Below are 23,158 nucleotides of genomic sequence, written 5' to 3' on the forward strand. Positions count from 1 at the left end.
ACACACTACCGTGCCCTCTAAGGTGGGGGCATGGGAAGAGGGAGGGGTGAGGAGGCACACAGAGAAGGCCAGCTGAGAGAGGGTGCCATAGGGTGCCTTTGGCACATGATGTGTGAGAGTCAAGAAATACTGGATGATAAGAATGGTGTTTCAGATGGGTCTGGAAGGATGGGTAGGATTTTGAGAAGTGGAGGTGAAGACAGGCCAGGCAGAGAGCCACAGAGCCAAGGTGTGGAGGTGGGAATCCAGTTTGGCTTACAGAAAAAAGCTTAGAGAGGCAAAAGACCTAGTTTCCATCAAGACTGACTATACTTGACCCAAACTTACTCTATAGCCCTTGAGATGAAAGAAAATATATAGCTCATTTGAATATCTTTCTTCCATGAAGCTCTTCCTTTGTTCTCACTGTGATGTTATATGAGGTGAATTTGCTCATTTTCTAAAAAGAGCTACAAGGTTATCCTAAGCCTTCTCTAAATCTATGGGAAAAAAAAAAAACATCATGTAAAGAAAATCTGTGTTCTTTGATGTGTAAGCTACTGGGCATTTTTCACTCATTCAACAAATATTCATTGACTACTTACTATGTTCCCAACACTCTAATTGAGGCTCTGGGACATAGCATTGAAATGACAAGTCCCCTTTGTCGTGGGGCTTATATTTTATTTTAATTTTTTAAATATTTTTATTTATTTCTAAGAGAGAGAGAGACAGAGTGAGCAGGGGAGGATCAGCGAGAGAGGGAGACACAGACTCTGAAATAGGCTCCAGGCTCCGAGCTGGCAGTTAGCACAGAGCCCGACGCGGGGCTCGAACCCACGAACCGAGAGATCATGACCTAAGCGAAAGTTGGACGCTTAATCGACTAAGCCACCCAGGCGCCCCGTGGGGCTTATATTTTAATATGGTGGTGGGAAATAAAGATGTACACTGTATTACCTCATATTTTGGGAAGGGAGAATGCCATGAAAAAAAAATAAAACAAGGTAAAGGAGATAGAGAGTCCCAAGGATGGTGTTCTTGCATATCAGGTTGTCAGGGAAATTCTCTCTGATGCTATTATTGGAGCAGAGAAGAAAAGAGTGAGGAAGTGAGTGGGTATCTGGAAGAAGAGCAGCAGGAAGAGCAAGTGTAAAGGCCTGTGGGCAGAAGACACTTGGTGTAGGAGGGGTGTGAGGGACTGCATTGTGGTGAAATAGAGGGAGGAGTGGACAGCAAGTCAGGAGCTGACAGGGGACAGGGATCAGATCATGAAGTGAAGACTTTGGCGTTTTCTCTGGGCACATTTTCAGCCGAGGAGTGGCAGGATATATTTGATGTTTACAGGAATCCATCTAGCTGCTGCGTAGGCTGGAGTGAGGAAGGAGGGAACAGCTATGGAAATTAATATGGTAGTTAGGTGTCCACTGTAGAAATCCAGTCAAGGCAGGGTGCTGGCAGTGGAGATAAGCAGTTACCAGATTCTACACATATTTTGAAGGCAGAGCTGAGGGACTTTGCTGATGCATTAGGTCTGGGGTATGTGAGAGAAAGGAGTTAGAGAAGATACTAAGGATTTTAGCCTAAAAAAAATCAGTATGAGAATGGAAGTGTTGCCTTTAATGAGACAAGGAAGGTTGGAGAAAAATAGTTTGGGAAAGGGTTACAATTGAGTTATTTTGAGAAACATTAAGTTTCCTGTTCCTATTGGACAGTGAGTGGAGACACTGAGGAAGCAATTGGGTAGGTGAGTCAGGAATTCAGGGTAGAGGTTTGAGCCAGAGATACATTTGGGAGCTATTGCATGTAGGTGGTACTTTCGGCCCTTGGGTGGGATGAGGGCTCTAGGAAATGCTGTAGATAAAGAGGCTTGAGTCCTGGCGGTTCCTGCATGTAAGTGTTGGGAGGCTAAGAGGAACCAACACAGCAGTTTATGGAAGACTAGCCAGAGAGTTTGAAGATGTGAGAGAAACAGTGGATTTCAGAGGACACATAGGGAGTGTTTCAAGTAGGAGGGCAGAGTCATCTCTTGGAAAGAAGAAGAAGAAGAAGAAGAAGGAGAAGGAGAAGGAGAAGGAGAAGGAGAAGGAGAAGGAGAAGGAGAAGGAGAAGGTTTTGTGTATACTACTCCATGCCACACTGATGGAGTCTGACGTTGCCAAGTGTGGCAGCCATAACTCCAAGATGGCTGCCACCATTGCATATGGCCCATGTGGGCATGACTTGCATTCTCCCTGGGACTAGAAATATACTGAGGTTGACTCCAGGGGTGAGGCTATTTGGTATGAGAGTTGATGGACCTCACTGAAAGACTATCATCCCTTAAAAGCAGAGTCATCTCCAGCTGGTTGCAGAAGAGGCAGCCAGAGCGACAGCCACCAGCTGCTCTGGAGAAAAGCAAACCCAAGACTTCGTGAATGGTCAATGGGTGTGCAGGCAAGAACTTCGAGGAGCTGCTGGGAAAGGAGAGCTGTCCTCCGTGGATAGCTAGCAGGAAGATGGGCAGCTCCGGCTTGTGGCCTCAAGGACATAGACTGTGCTGACAACCAGTCATCTTGGAAGAGTATCCAGATGGGAACTGGAGGACCCAGATGGGAACAGCAGCCCCTGCTGGCACCTTGATTTCAGCCCAGCAGGACCCTGAGCAGAAGATCAAGCCGCACCCTTCCCAGACTCTTGACCCAGAGAAACTGCCAAACTATATATCTGCACTCTTTTCAGATGTTCATTGTGTGGTAATTTTTAATGCAGCTATAGACCGCTAATACCCCAAGCAAGATTGAGGATTTGAAGATTTGGAGAGCAAAATAGGGGGAAAGAAGGAGGGAAGAGAGGGAAAGGGGAGAAGTGGGGGGGCAGTCATGATGAAGAAGAGCACCTGTATGAATATTTTCAGGGCACTATTAATCATACAGTAAATAACTCTACTCATTGCAAGGAAGGATTCTAAGAAGAGAAACAGTGATTTATTGCTGGACCCGTGAGGGTTTCAGACTGAATGCTTGGCCAGAGCAGAAATCAGGTTGGTCTGGAAGGCTCACTTGGGGACTTCTGCCTCCCGGTGCTCAGTATGTGATTCAGGGCTTCCTCCCCTGTAGTCACTTGCCTCAGGTTGGGTTTCTAAGGGGTACACGCTCCACTTTGGCTCTCATCGGGAAGTACCTCCACAAAGCCTCACTTATTTGACTGCAGTCCACACTGACTTGTTGAGTTGGAGATCCAGAAATTCGGATCTGAAAGGAAAGGGCTGTGGTCCATGGCACAGGTTTTCAGTTTTTTCTCTGGGCTATATAGAGCAAGTTAGATGAGGTCCTAGGAGCCAACAGACAAGGGTTTTAGTTGTGTCTATATTTATTTGTTTTGTCTCCAGCTGTGTGACCCTAAGACATCATTGGCCCTCCTGGAATCTCAGTGGTAATTTGGGGAACATTCCAATCTCAACTTATTTCTAACACAGAAGGTGGGGATAAGAAAGTGAGAAAATGAAGGGAGTCATCCGACGTATAATCATTGTTTCAGCTTTCAGTGTGAGCTGAGCAGCTTAGTTTCTTTTAATCCCAAAGGTTCTGCCTGTTAACATTAAAGTCACATAGGACCTACCCTTAAATATTACAATGTTACGATGTTACTCCAGGTAATTAGAGACACGGAGAAGGGGGCAATGAGATTTGTTGCCACCGTAGAAAATCTTATCATCAAGCTAAAATCCTATTACAATGAGTATTTCTATGGTAATGAAGTATTGAAGTATTGAAGTATGGAGTATTAGGCTCCAATGCTATCTGAAATGAGTACTTTCTCTAATTGTCTAAAACAAAACAAAATAAAAAAGCCTGCATAACATAGTGAACTTCCTTTCTAATGACAGTACTTGATTGTGAGCTGTCCACAGGAGACAGGGAAAACCCGACCGAGGCTGTTTGCCCTGCTTTTGTCCCGCTTTGAAGTAAACCTTCGTTGGCAGAATTTCTTCCCCCGCCCCCCCACCTCTTCCAACATCACAGTAGCTGAAACAATATTTCACTTAACTTCCAAACCACCACCAGTGGTCAAGAGGAGGCATGAAGAGGGAGACCAGCCAAAAAGGCTTCCTCGCAGCAGGTGGAAAGGGGTCCTTTTACCATTTCAATTCACCGAGGAGAGAATGGACCCAGTAGGGTTTATGTCCAACTGCCGCAGGTGGGAAAAGTGGCAACATATCCCTACAGAACCCTGGTGTGAGTGTGCATGTGCGCATAAAGACGGAGAAGGAAAGGAAAAGAAAATGCAATCTCAGAGTTTTCTTCACAGAGAGATGATACTTCTGGAATACAACACTGTTTAAAGGGTTGATGCAATTATTTGGTTTCTCAGGATATAATGAGAGAGAAGGTAGGAAGAAATTGGGTTTCTGCGACCATGTTTAATGGTCAAGTTTGTACATTGGCAGAGGTTAATGGGGCACCCATAACCTGGGGATGCAGCAGTGTGCAATACAGAAAAGGTTCCTGCTTACATGGAGTATAATATGTTCTAGGGGGCAGACAGGATGAGTGGACTAACAAGTATGTAGTAAGTCAGGTGGTAGTAAATCCTGCAAGAAAAATGGAGGGTGAGGATACGGAGGTGATGGTTGGAGGGGTGGTTGCTTTTTACATAGGGTGGTCAGTGAATGGTGACGTTTGAGCTGAGAACTGAAGAAAGAGTGGAGGGAAAACACCGTGTGCCAGTTTTGGGGAAAACCATTGCAGACAGGGGTGGGGGTGGAGGATAGCAAATGGGACCGCCCCTAGACAAGAGCACATCCAGCTGTTGTCATTCGTGCATTCACTTATCCATTCATACATTCTTTCATTCATGATTTTTTTCTTACAAATAATAAGTTAATGCCAAGTGTGTACTTCTAGGGAATCTCTTTTGTTTGACTACTTCACTGTAGTTCTGAAATGAATATTTATTGCCCAGCTAATATATATTTGACATAGGAGGAAAACAGAGATGAGTCAGGCAGCCTTCTTACCCAAAAAGGATACAACCCAAATAAAAGAGACAGATACACACAAATAAATATAGAACTCCGTGAGGTTTGGGAAATCTCCTCATCCAGCCCTTGGTAAGATACCTACCCTAGGGCAAGTTAGTTTCTTTTTTGAGTCTTGCAAGGGCAGGGGGCAAGCAGTACCTATTTTCTTAGAAGACTTTGTGAGAAGTAAGTTAAATAATTTATCTGAAGTATATAACAAATCTCAGGCATCTAATTAATGTAGCATCTCTACTTCCTCTATTATAATGATAGTATAATATAGCTAAGTAGTTGAACGTGTACTAAGATTAATACGTATCCATAATCTTAATATCTGGCACATTGCAACTTGGTTAACTGATTAAGGGCATACGTCCTGTACTAAACCAAGGTTTTCTTGAAGATTAGCAACAATTGTTAATAACCATTGTTTCCACTGGGCCCAGCCCAATGGGTAGTACTATGTACTGAGTAGAAGTAAGGAATGCTGAGAACAGAGGTGTTCAGTGTTGTTATATTCCATAGATAATTACATGGAAGGACAGAAAGGTTAAGCTCTTTATCCTTGATTATACAGCAGAGGTCAGAAGTCAGATTTTCTAGGGGCGCCTGGGTGGCTTAGTCGGTTAAGCATCCGACTTTCGTTTAGGTCATGATCTCGCGGTTCGTGGGTTCGAGCCCTGCATCGGGCTCTGTGCTGACTGCCAGCTCAGAGCCTGGAGCCTATTTCAGAGTTTGTATCTCCCTCTCTCTCTGACCCTCCCCTGCTCACGCTGTCTCTCTCTCTCTCTCTCTCTCTCTCTCCTAGAAATAAAAAAAAAATTAAAAAAAGAAGTCAGATTTTCTATATGGTCTGTATAGAGCCTGGAGCATTTAAAAAATTATTTAAAGTCTTTCTGAACAGAGCATATTTCAGAGCCCAGTCTGAAGCAGGCCCTTCCATGCATTTCTTTCACAATGTGTTTAAAGAATTAGCATATGGGAAACTCTTTGTTCTCAACAACAATGGAAACATAATTTAATCCCACAGATTATGCAGAAGATCATATTATCCACTGGTTTCAAATCCTCTTAAGTGGACTTGGTTAATTTCATTTTCTCTCCCTAATATTTGCTCTCAAGCAGAGACATTGAGCAGCTTTGCATTACACTGCCCCACAGTTGATACTCAGTGTTTTTGTTGAATGAATACAAATTGACGAAAGAACCCTTTGAGCCACTACCACTCCCTGAGATGCTAATTTTTGCGTCATCAAGATGCCAACATCCTCAGCCCCTCCTTCACCTGTCTTACTCCATCTCTCATTCACACCTTCATGCCCTTACTCCTCACACCCACTGCCATGCTCACTATGGCTGGGTCAGTCCCATTCAACTCCTCAGTGACACATCATCATGTGAGAGGGTCTCTAAATGCCGATGACCTGGGCCAACACACATCCTGGCCACTTGACTACAGTGGGCGCTTACCAATGACCTTATTATTCATATCTTGTATTTTTCCTGGCCTTGTGCCACAGTGTCCCCAACTTTCTCTCCGTTAATAAGCCCATCTTATTTCCTCCCAAGTTTATAATATAACACCTGGCCTGACTGGCATCAACTGGGTCAAGTGGTGGCATTCAGCGGGGGACTGATCGAGGAAGTCCAAGCTGGTTTTGTTCACATGCCGGGCACCTTGGTGAGGATGGGCTGGAAGGCTGGGCTCACCCACTTGGCTTCCCCTCCATCACCACGGAGTCTCTCCATGTGATCTCTCCAACAGGATCATTGGACTTCTTATTTGACATATCATGGCTCCCAGAGGCAAAGTTCTGTTAAAGGCTAAGCTTGGAAATAACATAGCGTCTCTTCTGACAGTCTGAAGATCAAAGCAGTCATAGGTCAGCGCTGATTCAGAGGAAAGAGAAAACAGATTCTACCTCTTGATGTGAGGTGTGTGAAAGAATGTACTAGCATTTAAAAATTTTTACCGACATAGCAAAGGACCACATTGCTTTATGACCTGGATTATGACATTTGGCATAACTTTTTAAGTAAATTCTTTTAAAAGGTGCCTGGTTGGCTAAGTCAATTTAGCATCTGACTTTGGCTCAAGTCATGATCTCATGGTTTGTGGGTTTGAGACCTGCTTTGGGCTCTGTGCTCACAGCTCAGAGCCTGGAGCCTGCTTTGGATTCTTTGTCTCCCTATCTCTGTCCCTCCCCAGCTTTCACTCTGTCTCTGAAAAATGGATAAATGTAAACAAAATTAAAGAAGAACTTATTACTCAGTTTTGGGAAATGCAGATAGCAGCTTTCAGCTGTCAGCAGTTCCCAACTCTGCCCCAACAGTATAGGGCATGATTTTTTCCTGCGCTCATGCCTTTCCTGATGCAGCTCACTTCCAGTGGCTCAGCGATGCAGGCGTATAAAGCTCCAGGCACTTTGGTTCAGCCATTTCTGACTGACACAAGACAATTCTGACTAGTGACACTTACTTCAGAGCTCTCCTCTGGGCTGATGAAGGTCTGCACTGTGGCCTGACTTCGACGTTTGCCAAATACCAGCTTCTTCCTTCCCTTCATAGGTGTTTACCCCCAGTAAACATCTTGCTAACAAAACTGTGCTGTTTTGGAGAACCTGCCCATGACATTTATCTATAACTACATAATGATACATATACATGCATGTATATATCTATATACACATTATTTATGTTCATATATAACATGTATACATTATATATGTATATAGTAAAATCTTGGTTTGTGAGCATAAATCGTTCCAGAAACATGCTTGTAATCCAAAGCACTCGTATATCAAGAACTGTTGGCTCAGTTGTGATCATTGAGGTTTGGCATCATATACCACTCATATTGCAAGACATCGTTTGTTTATCAAGTTAAAATTTATTAGAAAAGTTTGCTCGTATTGCAGAATACCCGCAGAACAAGTTACTCACAATCCAAGGTTTCACTGTATATACGTATATACTGTACATACATATACTGTATATACATGCATACATATACATATATACGTATGTATAAAGCTTGCACACGCACATACACACACACACACACACACACACACACACATTCACATCCATCCTGGTGTCTGAAGAGATGCTTCTGTTCCTGTCCAAAGCTAACCACATCCAGTTGATATTGGTGGTTCTCATCTGCCCTATACCTCATCTCTTCCTAGTCTGTTGGTCAAAGTACCATTGGTGTTGTGGGAGAGGGATGAAAAGTCACTTCTTCATCCATCTTCATTTCTTTTTTTTTTTTAATATTTTTATTTATTTCTAGGAGAGAGAGAGACAGCATGAGCAGGGGAGGGTCAGAGAGAGAGGGAGTCACAGACTGAAACAGGCTCCAGGCTCTGAGCTGGCAGTCAGCACAGAGCCCGACGCGGGGCTCGAACCCACGAACCGCGAGATCATGACCTAAGCGAAAGTCGGACGCTTAACCGACTAAGCCACCCAGACGCCCCAATCCATCTTCATTTCTAATAGGGACTTTCAACCCTACTACTCTGCCTTCCCCCTTCTTTCTCTACCCACAGGGCACAAAATTCAGACAGGGCCAATGAGAGTCTTGATGGCATTTGACAAGAGCTGTGGAGAAAGGCTTTCTTTTCTGAGGGCAAAGTTGGAAAGATACATGCCAGAAGCAGACCATGGAATGGAACTGGCCTACGCTCATCTTCACGGGAGTGTGGAAGATACATCGAGGGCAGCAGAGTTGAGACAATGGTCTTGGAAGCATCCGATCCCCAGCTGGTGGTGTAAGCCCATATGTTCCTGTTTGGCCCTAAGTTAGTTGATGAACATACTCTGTCACTTGCAAGTAGAGTCTGGATGAATAGATGCTTCCAGTTTTGCTTTGTATTCTCTGCCTTTCTCCCTTACAGGAGCTTTCTCTGTTACTTATCCCGCCTTCCAGGGTCTTTCCTCTTTCCTCTCTACTAGCTGCTTTCCCTTTGCATAGACCAAACAGACCTCACCAATGGATGGTGGAGAGAAGACTGTCCATTGAGCTCTCAGATTCTTTAACCACGTTTCTCATCTTTTGGTGTGTGGCTAAATTCTTTCAATAGTGGCTCATACACACGCCCTCCTACCCTTACTCGGTTCTCTTAAACTCCTACAATCTGTCTTCAGTCCTCACCTCTCTGCTGAAACACCAATTTTGAAACCAGCTATCTAGTATTGGCCACAACAAAACAACCTCTCCTCAGTTTTATTATCTCTGGTCTATTTCTGGCATGTGACACTATTAATCACTGACAACCTCCTCTGACCTCTGAGCAGACAGGGTCTTCAACTTCCCTTCTTGGAGGCCCTACATTCCACTGGCATTCCTGAGGAGTGAGGTTCCGATGGGGTAATGGGGGAGAAGATTTAGAGCATCGGAGAGGATGGAGCCAGGCAGAGCAGGGATAGAGATGGTTTGGAAAGCAATGGGAAAACAGTTGAGGGAACTTGGTTGGGTGACTTTGTTCTTAGTAAAGTAAGGGTCAAGGGCATTGGCCAAAAGAGTGGAAGACTGGATGGAAATGTTAGTATTGAAGAAAATGGATAAATGTCAGAAATACTGTAAAGGACAGGGGTGACTGAGTGGCTCAGTCAGTTGAGTGTCTGACTCGATCTCAGCTCAGGTCTTGATCTCAGGGTCATGAGTTTGAACCCCATGTTGGGCTCTGTACCACGCATGGAGCCTACTTAAAAAGGGGGGGGGGAAGAAATATTGTAAAGTACAAATTAGCACAGCCCAAAGAAAATGAATAATATGGTTAAAAATCAGAAGCAAGGACCCAAGAAAGATACCTAATTGGAATTAAATTAGCACAATTTCATTTTTTTTGACAAAAGTTCAAATTCAGGGGAAACCAGTTACGGAGCAATTGCAAACTTAGAGGCATCATGGAAGTGGCTCACCAGGGGTCCCGACTGGGTGAAGTTGAGGTCAGAAGAGGATATTGACCTTAACACCATGGCAAATACTAGTTTAGCAAAGTTGAGAGAAGTAGACAAAACAATGACAACTTGGTAAAGCAGGGATCATAGAGAAGAAAAGCTCCAATCGATTACGTGCCCTTGGTGTGACCATCCCCTGCACAGTTCTCAAACTGTGCATCAGAATCACCTGGAAGCCTTGTTAAAGCAGATCGCTGGCCCCACCCCTAGAGATTCTGACTCAGCGGGTCTAGAATGAGTCTGAGATTTGCATTTCTAACAAGTTTCTGGTGATCCTGATGCTACTGGTCCAAGCACCATACTTTGAGGGCTGCCGATTTGTTGTGAGAAATAAAAAGGAGATGAAGGTTATTGACAGTGAGGAGGTTGAGATCTGAGAGGTCATCAATTGTCAGCAAAAGCTTAGCGTACTGATGGAGTCTCAGGCGAGCTGGTGCTCAAGGCATCAAGTGTCAGAAGACTGTATGAAGCAGTGAGGGCAGGGGGTTGCAGAGGAGAAGAGCTCTCATGCCACGGTGGAAGGACAACCTTCTGCAAGGAGGTTGAGAGCAAGTGTGACCTTCTACAAATCGGGGCCAAGGAAGAGGAAACAACTTATTTGGGAAAGGGGATTGAGAATTATTTATAATAAAGGGAAAGCCACACTTCCATTTGGACAGCAAGGTAGAACTGAGGGTTGATGTGGGGTAGGGGAGACGGGAAAATGGGTGATAGGCACGGAGGAGGACACTTGTTGGGATGAGCACTGGGTGTTGTATGGAAACCAACTTGACAATAAACTATATTTTAAAAAAGAAAGAAAGAAAAAACACTGGTATAAGGATCTGGCACCATTTGAGAGTTTGCTCTTTAACAGAACATGATGGCACAGAGCACCGAAGAGGTGACTAGTGGAGAAGGTGACATGGGTATGAGAGGTGGGTGGGAACCTGGTTTGGATGGCCATGGGGCTGATAGTGGGAAAGGAGGGAAGAAGGCAAGGTGGGTGGGCTCTGGCTAGGTGCTCTACCTTCCCTGTGGGGATTGAACCACCCCTCTGCTGTGTTGGTGAATACCTATGTCTGCCTTTGCTTCGAGAATGTCTTCTTAGCATTTGATGACACTAGTGTGTTTGGATAGAAGGCAGGCAAAAGGTACTGTGAGTGGGGACAGGAGGCCAGGCTGAGGCAGTGCTTGTATGGACATTTTTTTTTTTTTACCTTAAATGCTTTGCAGTATAGCGGCCTCAGGTAAACATTTGTTGACACAATGGATCCATATAACAGATCCCCTTTACTGGTATCATGGTTGTGAGGGATGGATTGTGTCTGATGGCACATGGCATTGCATCCAATAACAATTGTAACAGGAAGGTGCGAATGCAGCAAACAAACATTTTGATACAAAGCCAGTGCGGGTCACTCTGCTATATTGGGAAATAAGACTAAGCTAAGAATCAAGGTTCTTGTTTCCACTATGTTTGTGACTTTGGTAGTGTTTGAGTCTCTGGGTTTTTTTAATTTTTATTTTTAAGAGAGAGGGAGAGACGGAGCACAAGCAGGGGAGGGGCAGAGAGAGAAGGAGAGAGAGAATCTAAGGCAGGTTCCAGGTTTCGAGCTGTCAACACAGAGCCCGATGAGGGACTCAAACTCACAAACTGCAAGTTCATGATCTGAGCCAAAGTTGGACGCTTAATCTACTGAGCCACCCAGGCGCCCCCAAATCTCTGGTGTTTAAAGACCCTTGCAGTTGGAGATTGTATTATATAATGAAAAAAAAAAGAGTAGATTTAAAATTATATAGATTGTAATTCTACTTCTAGATCAGCCCCTCAGACTTTGGAGAAGTTACCCAATCCACCTTGTCCCGTGTGGAAATAAAAAGAATAAGTGATCTCAAAGATTTGTTGCAAAGATTGAATGAAACAATATAGGGAAAGTCCTTAAATACATTTCTGGGACATGCTAAGTGCTCAATAATATGACTTACTTTTTTCTTTCCTTCCCTCCCCTTTATTCTGTACACTTTTAGGAACCAGAGAACTATTTTGCATCAGGGAGTGCAGGAGATAGATGAGCAAAATACGTTTTCAAGCAGCCACTATGGCACACTATTTCTTTGGGTCAGGGGAGTAACTTGCTTGCTTGGCAGGAAAGTTTCCTCCATGTTACAAGCTCCTTTTTCATGAGGTACGTGCTTGTAAAGCAGGGCTTGGATGTTCTAGAAAGGGAAAGCTTCTCAGAGGAAACAGGGATTACATTTCTCTGCACATACTCATGAGTATGAAATTAAGAGGAAAAGCCTTTGCCAAGTCTGCGTCGTGCTTGGATACTGGTTCTGAACCTGAAAGTTCTTGGCAACTCTTAAAGCACACACCTCCCTTAATCTTCCTGGATGGGACCTACACTGGAAATTTATAGTTTATTTCTCCAGTGCTTCATCTTTGTGCATTTTCCTGATGGTGTCAATTACTAAAAAAAAAAAAAAAAAAAAAGGAAAAGAATAGGAAGGCCTATATTTCCACTATTCTTCTAAGCGGTCACTAGCAGCCATAACTTTCTCTGACACTGTGAATACATTGAACAGTTTCAAAACACTTGGAAGAAAATCCTACTTGACACAAACTATATGTATACTTGGAGAGTCCCAGGGAAACTTACTTAAAAGTCACCAAAATGAACTGAGGGAAGTGAGGGACCACCATGTTTTGTACATATTTCCTTCCTATTTTGGGACTCTGGGGAGGAGGCTGGGCGGCAAGAATTACATCCTGGGAGGAAAAAAGTAGGGTGTCCTAAGGTCTTTACGCTGGGAATTATGACGATAAAATTTAGGCTCTAGAAAAAAAAATCTTTCTCCACACTTCAGTTCAAAACAAAATCAGAATAGAGTGTGCTGACATCCTCTTTCCCTTAATATGTAAATAGCAGAGCTGCCGGTGCATGGTTCATGATTTACTTATTTTGTTTCTGTCAAAGAACAATTTCTCTTTAGATTCCTTGAGTTAGATAGATGCTGCAAGTCAGGAATATAAATTTATAGAGTATGATCATGAGAAAGCCACCTTGATGGTTTTCTTTCTTATAGCGGAGGGAGTGTGTGTGCATTTTCCAAAGGATATGACCCTGATTCTGCTGATTGATATGTGTATCTCTATATCTCTATTTATCTATCATCTCTCTCTCTCTCTCTCTCTCTCTCTCTCTCTGTCTCTCTCTGTTTTGAGGGAAGATGAGGGCTGTTAGAGGAAGTGGGAAAGAAAAAAATATCTGAAAAAAGTAAACTTGATGGTTTGGGGCATACATTATCCCCATGCCTTCTTGGAAATGGTCGGTTTCTGTGGTACATTGTCCTCCTGGGTTAGTAGGCTTTGTTTTGGTTATGACACCCAACGTGATGTTCCATGTCCTTCTCTTAAGGGAGAAGGGAGAGAAACAGCAATGAGCAGCACCACTATGAGCCCATACAGTTTAAGAGCCTCAGAAATCTGAGGCATGAAGAGGTCCCAAGTAAAATAGGAACACAAGCTGGGATGAGCAGCTTCATCCTGGACTGTCTACATCTTCCCCTTATGAAACACTGCCCTTGACCTTGCTGTTTTGCTTCCTGTTTAGTTTGCGGGGCCACAGCACACACTGTTCCCCACAGATGGAGGCAAAACCTGCATCTGCATGCGTGCCAAGCCTTGTCTTCTTTCTGTAGTTCAGGTTCTGCCAATTCAGGAGCACCTAAGCAGTCTGTTATTTTCTCTTTAAGGTCTCAAGGGTCATCCTTGTCCTAGATGAATCTTTCTGAGCAAGCAGTGTTCCATGGTAGCCAGCATGCCAGCAGTCGGCCTCATCCTAGGAGTCATCATTTCACATAGGGCAGCAAATACTCCTTCCTCTATTACTATTTCAAAGGATGGGGTGGGGGAGGAAGGAGTAGGTCATGGATATTTAGTCAGGGAAGAGTAGGAGCACTTTATTTGGATAAACTACTTAATGGCAGTGCTGTCCCCCTCCTCAGATGAGGGGTAGATGCCACATTGCCAGCCTAGCACCAGACGTTTGTGGGCTTTCATCTTTAATCATCTCTTCTGGGTTTGCTTGGAGTGGGGGATGTACGAAGCCTCCTGTCTCTCCATCAAAACGCATTTCTAATTTAAACAGCTGTTAATAAGGGTTAAATCTGCAGGCTGAGCTGGCCCTTCACTTGTTACTTGCAAAGGGGGAAAAAATCAATGGAACAGGAAGCCAGAGGGGCGTCCATTTTGAAAAGCCGTAATGAATTACGTTTCCTTAGCAAAACTGGCAACCTCCAGCCCTGCTCTCACAGCCTCCCTTTCACATACCCAAGCCCTCTGCGACACATCAAATTTAATGAGACTGCACAGATCTCAAATAAGGAAGGGGAACACTGCTGCTGGGGCACTTTATTAAGGAGGATCAGAGAAAACTCGCTGGCTTTTAACAGGAGCCCTTAAAGGCAAAGGATCTTTTTGGTGGAGTGGAAGGAGGTCCCTGATTTCAATGTTTCATGTCCCCTCCTCTCCGGAGCACTTGAACTACCTGATTCATTGTGAGCTCTTGGGGCTCAGACTCAGCAAACAAGTCCCCCAAAGCTCAGGACTGCTGAAGACCAAGAGGATGAGGAACCATTTGATTTAAGCTCCACCCCCATCCACCTGAGGTCCATTAGAAGCGAATGGAGAGAAGAGCTTTACAACTGTCTTCCATGTGATGAATCATTGTCATCACCATGTTTTCCAAATCAATAATTCAATCACTTATTTGGCCCATACCATTGCACTGAGGAGGAAGACAGACAAGAGATTTTGAAATCTAGAAAACCTGGCAGATGTATTGGCTATACCTTTAGGAGCCAGAACATTATCTGGGCATGAAGAGAACTTTTCATTCCAATATCGGCTTTGTTGCTTTTTTACAAAGCTTCTGTGATAAAACACTGTAACTTGGACCTTCAATTTACTCATTTATAAAATGAGAAGGTGAGAATAGTCTATCGTTTTCCATTGAGACTTTGAACTCTGAGTCAGTCTTGGAAAACAGAGGAGACAAAGGCACAAAACCAAGAACACTTGTGTGAGCTAGACGCAGCTCTAGAGAAAAGTAACACATCTCTTTGGTGAGTCCTTCCTAGATCCTCCCAGAAAAACTACTCTCCCATGAGGAAGTCCAAGTGCTTCATTCCAGAACCTCTTTTTCCTCTCCTAATCCCTAATGACACGAAATTTTTCTTATGGCCTGTGTAGGAGAGATAATGACAAAAGGATCGCTGACGTACAACACTGTGATCGCATGCCAGACACAGGGCTGGGTGAGGAATGAGCATTGTATTGAGAAGAATGGCAGGTGAGAATGCTGGAGGCAGCCCTCACGGATTCAGATCACCTCTTTGCTACTTCCTGGCTATATGATCTTGGCGAGTTACTTAATTAACAACCCTTGGCACCTAGTAGGTGCTATAGAAGTACTAATGTTATGATCTCATTTAAACCTCAAGTCATCCCTATGAGGGAGGTATGACAATGCCTGTATTCCAGAGAGGAGCCTACAGTGGGGTAATTGCCCTGAGATCACCGGGTTGATGATTAAAGACAAAAGCCTGCAAATGTCTGGTGCTAGGCTGGGAATCAAAACCTGAGCTTCCAACCCATGTGGGTCTTTTAAAGTCTTATTTGTGGTTTGGTGGAAGATATCTCCCTCTGTACCATGGCCTGGGTAAGGAGGAGAGCAGGCCAGCGGTATTGATGGGGACCGTCCTAAGGCTCCAAACAGAGACGGAAAGGAAACCAACCCATGAGGTAGATCCATATCGCTTGGCATCCCAAATGACAGCTTTTTGGAATAAAGAGGCCCAGAAGAAATAGCAGTTGAAAGGAAGGATGGCAAAGAGAATTCATGTGACTATGGGAAGCAAGTGCTAGAGTAGGTGAGGTCAGAGAATGCAGCAGTGGGCAGTTGTGACCTTGTTAGGAGTATGCACTGGGAGAGAGCAGTGACATTGATCTTCACTCTTTGGGGGCAATATTTTGTTTTCTTCCTTGTTGGAAATAATTATGAGGTGTTCAAACCGAAGAGTCTAAGAAAGAAAGCAGGCCAAGATGATGGAATTGGTTGTTGGGTCCATCTACCTCTCTGGCTTTATACCTTAACTCATGGTCTGATTTCATCTCTGGGGAGACAGAGGCGAGACAACTTATGCTCATATGTATGTGGTTCACAGTTTATGTAAAGTCATGTTTCCTTTGCGTCATATGTCTTTTTTAAAATTTTTACGGTGGTGCGTCCTGTTTCTCAGCTCATGCAATTCGTGTTCTGAAGCTTCTCATTAGAACCACCTTGTTTCTTCTCTCTGTGTGAAAGGCACTGTCTGTGTTGACTCTTTGCTTAGAGAAGTCATTCTTGGAGTAACCAAGTGTTCTGGAGAGACCTTTCCTACTTTTTTCTGCCCATTCTGGTTCTCAGCATCTAACCCTAGCAGTCAATAGACTTTAACAATACAGAGAAGCAGAGTTATTCAGCTTGTGGTGAGCAATCTCTATGTCCTAGGGGTAGTACCAAATTAATTAGCGACCATGGGTTGTAGCAAGCACCTTCACTGAATCTAGAGAACCAGGCGTGGGTCTTCTTTTGGGACTGAGCTAGAAATGGAGCCAATGCCAGAAATCTGAGACATAGCTCAGGGATACACTAACAATTTCTTTTCTTTAAAAAAAAAATTTTTTTTGAGACAGAAATAGAGAGCCTGGGTGGGGGATGGTCAGAGAAAGAGGATGGGAGAGAGAATTCTAAGCAGGCTCCTCACCATCAACATAAAGTCTCACAAACCATGAGATCACAACTTGAGCTGAAGTCAAGTGCTTCACCGACTGAACCATCGAGGCGCCCCACTCACACTTGCTAATAAACTGCTACAACATAGGAGCACAGCAGCGAGATCTCCACAGGTATCCACTCAACTCTGAAGCCACTGACAACTGGTGAAACTTCAAGGACTCAGACAGACTGAACGCTAGTGAAATCCAGGTTTCTAGGCATCAGAAGTTATCTAATACGGAATTGGTATGCCGGGCTCTGAAATAAAGTAAACACCCAAGGTTTGCTTGACTTGATGACTCCTGCAGACACACCACACCCATCCAGGTATCTTCTTTCTCACACAGAGTCAGGAGATTCATAATAAGAGTCAAGAGATTCATAATGCGAGCCATGAATAACAAAGGCAACATTTTTAGCTGACAGAGGATAGTGCGTATCTGTATTTCTTCTTGCCTAGCTATGGATTCGTAGTCCCCACTTCGGGCATCTAAATCTGAAGTGAGAGACCACACAGTTAACTGCTAACGTGTTGTAGAATCACCATTATTCTGCTCTAGCCTAGGAGTGGCTTGTGGGGCTCCGAAGATAGGAGATTGGAAAGGAATCATAGGACAGCCTGCTTTGATTGTGTCTTGGTCTTTCATTTAAATTTTCCTCTCGGAAAGTGGATATTCACTGGTATTCATCCAGCATGTGCTATGGGCAGAGCTGATGTTAAATGCCATGTGATGGACAGAAAGGTATGGAAGAGAATGTTCTTTTTTTAATTTGTTTAAATCTTTATTTTTGAGAGAGAGAGAGACAGAGTGCGATCAGGGGAGTAACAGAGAGATAGGGAGACACAGAATCCGAAGCAGATTCCAGGCTCCGAGCTGTTAGCACAGAGCCCAATACAGAACTCAAACTCACAAACCACGAGTTCATGACCTTAGAATGCTTAACCAGCTGAGCCACCCAGGCGCCCCAAGAAGAAGATGTTCTACTTCTAACCAGGGGCTGGAGGACAAGGTGAATAGGCATAGATATTAGGCAAGTGACATAACCTATCTGGGCCTCAGCTTCCATACCTGTAAAACTAATTAATATAATACCCACTTCATAGGGTTGTTCAGAAGATTAAATAAGAAATTGTGTATAAAGTCCTTAGCACATGATATGACACACAGAAAGTGCACAGTAAGAAAGAATCACTATCAATAGTTTGCATAATGAATGGACTGTAACAAGCTGATTGCAGTCAAAGTCCGTGAAAGAGATTCTTGCTGAAGAAACATAGAGATCCAGAAAGATCATCTAAAAGTTTAAGACTCCAGGCACCTGGGTGGCTCAGTGGTTAACTGTTCAACTTTGGCTCAGGTCATGATCTCACAGTTCATGGGTTGGAGCCCCGCGTCTGGCTCTGTGCTGAGAGTGCAGAGCCTGGAGCCTGCTTCAGATTCTTTGTCTCCCTCTCTCCCTGCCCCTCCCTTGCTCATTCTCATTCTCTGTCTCTGTCTCTCAAAAAATATATATATATATATCTGTATATATATACATTAAAATAAAGAAACAAAAAAAGCTGAAGACTGAACTAGGGCTTTATAATGACAAAAACTCAAAACAAAAGACCCCTCCCCCCCAACTATCCAATCAATTTTATGCTTTTACAACCGGCCAGTTTCTGGGACGCCTGGGTGGCTCAGTTGGTTGAAGGGTAGACTTCGGCTCAGGTCGTGATCTCACAGTTCATGGGTCTGAGCACCGCATCACGCTCTGTACTGACAGCTCAGAGCCCGGAGCCTGCTTCAGATTCTGTATCTCCCTCTCTCTCTGACCTTCCCCTGCTCATGCTGTCTCTCTCTCTTAGAAATAAATAAAAACATTTAAAAAAATACAACCAGTCAGTTTCATGAAAAATACTTGTACGTGTAAAATCACACTTGTTACTTCACTTACAATTAGTGATCCACCATATCCGGTGAGACGTCACTTGTGTGTGCACAGAAGTGTGGCACATGGACAAGTATTTCCTGCTGTTTTGCTCTTCACAGAGATTGTGAACCTTGGCCAGTCTCCTGGACTTTCTAGGGGAAAATAATCCAGGATGGTTAAAAAAAAAGTGGAGACAGAGGTATGAAAAGTATCTAAGTTTTGAAAAACTAACACCAGCCCTGACTGGCAGTAAACCAAGTGACTTGGCCATTGTAGATGCTGGCCACAAGAAGAAGAAAGTCTCCAGAAGGGCATTTATAAGGGTGCAAGGGAACAGCCTGACAATAAGCCCATTTTGTTGCTCAAGGGCAACACTTGAAGACTGTGTTCAGCGCCAAAGCCTGGGACAAGCCTGGGGACAAAGATTAGATTGTAGCTTTCTGAAGCAACTTCAACAAATATAGCAAGAAGGAATTGGGAAGTTGCTGTAAAGAGAATTTTGTTCTCTGGATAGAGTGGCTCTTCCATCACCCATGCTGGAGGGAAGGAGGAAGGAAGGAAGGAAAGGAGGAAAGAAGGAAGGAAAGGAGGAAGGGAGAAGGGGAGAAGGAAAGGAGGGAAGGAAGGATCTTCTCTCAGGAAGTAAGGCATTTAAATGACTTGGGAAACTTAAGTCAGAAAGTTGAGAGTTAAAAATCAAAAAAAAAAAAAAAAAAGAGAGAGAATGCAAAACATCAAGACTCCTGGTGCCAAGAAGTTAGGTCTATTAAAAAGCCAAGGACATTTGGCTGAGTGTGTGGTGAGGGAAGTGGGATTAAATTCAGACATTTCAACTGGGTGACTTGGGGCAAACATCAAAAGGAACAGGCTAAAGCCCTAGCTGAGTCGTGTGGTGCGTCCGACAGTCCCTGGGGTCTGCCTTATTTCCCCTTTCCCCTGTGACCACCCCTCACCCCCAACCAGGGCAGAGGAGGAATGTAGGTGGAGTCCCCTGACTGGGGCTCAACCAGGGATAGGAATTCACAGCCTCAGAGGCCAGCTTCTGGGGGCTCAGAAAGACAAAGGGCTTGCAAGGCAGGGGGATATTAACCACCTTGTTTCTGGGTTCTGTACCTGACTGCAGCGTTTCAAAATGTTTCATTGTTACCTTTAGGCTTCCAACTTCTTTCTTCTATTATTTGCTTTCTTCTTTTAATTGTGCTCTGGGTTTCTGTGTTCCGTGGGGACCACAGGTGGGGGGGGTGAAGGGTGAGGGTCACAGAAGCCGGAAGGAACAGCTCAACAGCCAGACCTTCTTCAGCTGCATGAAAATAATTCCAGACTTGAAAAGGGCTTTGGTGAGATTGATTGTTGTGGGGTGAGGGGGTGGATTGCTGTGACTTTGCCAAACAAGACCTTTTGTCTCTCTCTTCCCCCATGCCTGGGCGTCTCCATCTCCCTGAGCTCTGCTACTTCGGAAGAGTTAAATCTAAGGGAAAACACAGTTCGGAGAAGGTGTTTCACAAAGGAACAGAGAACAGACTGCCTGATATTTACGTAATCTGGCAAAAGAGAGGCTGTGTCATGAGACAGAAGCCAGGGCTCAGGAAATAAAGAAAAAGAGAAGAGTGAGAGGCAGGAAGGGAGGGAAGAGAAGAAAGAGATGGAGGGAGGGTGGGAAGAAGGAAAGAAGGGAGAGAGGGGGGAAAGAAAGGGCACATGAACCATAGTTGGAGATCCCAGGAGAGTAAGTGGTGGAAAGGAGGAGAAAGAACTAACATAAATGCGTATTGTAAAATTTCTTACCACTGTCTGTTCAAATTATGGAGCTCTGAACAAACAGCCTGGCGTAGATGCGGACTTAACCTTCAAAAACTGGCAGATTGGAAGTTTATAGCAGTGAAAGCATTTTAAACCACAACAGTCCCTGATTTATGCAGTGAGACTACCCTGAACCTATGAGCTTCATACTCAGAAGCATCTAGAAGCCAATAGTTGAATCTGTGTCAATAAGAACAGAAAAAAGCAACAGTTTCTGATTTAAGGGGAAATGGTGTACAGCGTGCACTATTGTTTGTACCACGGCTTACTTCTAATTGGGTTATTACCTTTGTTAAAAATTTTAACGTTTATTCATTTTTGAGAGACAGAGAGATGGGGCATGTGCACGGGGAGGGGCAGAGAGAGAGGGAGACACAGAGTCCGAAGCAGCTCCAGGCTCCTAGCTGTCAGTACAGAGCCTGACGTGGGGCTCGAAGTCACGAACAGTGAGATCATGACCTGAGCTGAAGTCAGATGCCCAACCAACTGAGCCACCCAGGCACCCCTAACTGGGTTATTACCTTGAACCCAACCCCATCTACCTCATAAAAGTTTGAAACTCACCCCTCCACCCCTGCCCAAGGCTGTTTTCATGAGGAAGACTCCCTGAAACCATTTCTTCTCCCACAGGCTCTTGAACTTCGAGTTTAGGATATATCCCACTGATACTCGGAAAATACGCTGAGGCCTCCTGTGTGTATGCACACACGGAAGTGTGGATGCACGCATCTGTGCCCCAATGTGGTTTCCTCTGCAAACGCAGACGCCCGCAGGTGTAGACCCCCCACAAGGCACAAATGAGCACGTGTGATGAAACGTCTCAAGCCCCCCAGAGAAAAGATTTTTACAGTATTTCCAGTGGTTCAGTATGAATAAAAAGAAGAGACAAGGAAACACAGGAAAGACTTGCCACTCCCTGAGCACCTACTATGTGTGATGAATTGGGCCAAGCGCACTTTCTATGGAACTGTGCAATTGGCTTAGTTGAATAGCTACTTCTAGAATCATATATATATTTTTTAATGTTTATTTTTGAGAGACAGAGAGTGAGCAGGGGAGGGACAGAGACAGGGAGACACAGAATCCAAAGCAGGCTCCAGGCTCTGGGCTGTCAGCACAGAACCCGATGCGGGGCTCAAACTCATGGACCATGAGATCATGAGCTGAGCCGAAGTCAGATGCTTAATCGATTGAGTCACCCAGGCACCCCTGGAATTGTATTTTAACACATTGCACATCTGAAACAATCTCTTCTGGTAAACTGTCTTTAGAGAGAGGCCATTTCTAGTTGAAAAGCCAGCTGTGGGGAGCTGGAAGGCACCCGGCTGCAGACAGCTGGAGGGCTGGTACCGTAACAGGATCCTTGGAGAAGGGAACTCTGGCTCACTGGTCCTGGGGCGGTGGGTGGGAAGGCTTGTCGGCCTGAAGGAGTTGCTTCTGCGTTTGCTTGTCCAGGCCTTCCACCGCCTTTCTCATCCATCTGATAGATCAGAACTGACCTGGGACTCACAGAACCAAAAGACATGAGAACTAGAACAGGTCTCCCCCAAGCCCCTCTTCCTACCTTCTTAACACATTCTCACCTAAAGTGTTGGGACTTTATTCTCCTCAGACTACCCCACCTCTTGGCTTTCTCAGAAGTGTGGATTGTCCCTCAGGATCTAGATGCATTTTTGTGCAACCCAGGGGAAATGGGCCAAACTCTTGAAACAAAGAAGGTTCCGAAAGAAAGTGTGCAGGGTTGGTGAGGCAAGGACCCTCTCCCATCTGCCGGGGGAGATATTTGTCCCACATAGGAGAAGGGAATCTCTGCTTATTTCTCTCCATTCAGTTTTTCGAGAGAAAAAGTGTCTTGAGTTCTGGAAACATTGCCCAGTGATTTGACCTCATGAGAATTCTCTTATCATACATACGAGACATAATATAGCTAGAGAAAGCTAATAACCCTTCCCAGCAAGAGTCAGCTTTGCACTTTGTCACTGAGACTTACCATTGGGTAATAGAAATGCTTTTCAAAAAAATTTTTAGGGGCGCCTCCATGGCTCAGTCAGTTAAGTGTATGACTTTGGCTCAGGTCATGATCTCACAGTTCGTGGGTTCGAGCCCCTCGTTGGGCTCTCTGCTGACAGCCAGCTCAGAGCCTGGAGACTGCTTCGGATTCTGTGTCTCCTCTCTCTGACCCCTCCCCTGCTCACGCTGCCTCTCTCTCAGAAATAAATAAAATGCTTAAAATTTTTTTAATGTTTATTTGTTATTGAGAGACAGAGAGAGATCGAGCATGAAGCGGGAGGGGCAGAGAGAGAGGGAGACACAGAATCCGAATCAGGCTTCAGGCTCTGAACTGTCAGCACAGAGCCCAACACAGGGCTGAACTTACAAACTACGAGATCATGACGTGAGCTGAAGTTGAACACTTAACCAACTGAGCCACCTAGGTGCCCCAGTGATAAGAATGTTTTTAAAAACACATTCTGAACAAGGAGAACAAAAAGGCACGGGTCAAAAAATGACTGAAGAAGGATCTCTCATGTGACTCCGTGGCCAGGCCTTGTAGGCCCACCCTTGATGCTTAGAAAAGGGTGCGCCTGGGTGGCTCAGTCGGTTAAGCGTCCGACTTCAGCTCAGGTCATGATCTCACAGTTCGTGGTTTTGAGCCCAGCGTCCGGCTCTGTGCTGACAGCAGGTCATGATCTCACAGTTC

This window comes from Hyaena hyaena, unplaced genomic scaffold (assembly GCF_003009895.1).
Source record: "Hyaena hyaena isolate Hyena2069 unplaced genomic scaffold, ASM300989v1 scaffold_1565, whole genome shotgun sequence".
NCBI classification, from domain to species: Eukaryota; Metazoa; Chordata; class Mammalia; order Carnivora; family Hyaenidae; genus Hyaena; species Hyaena hyaena.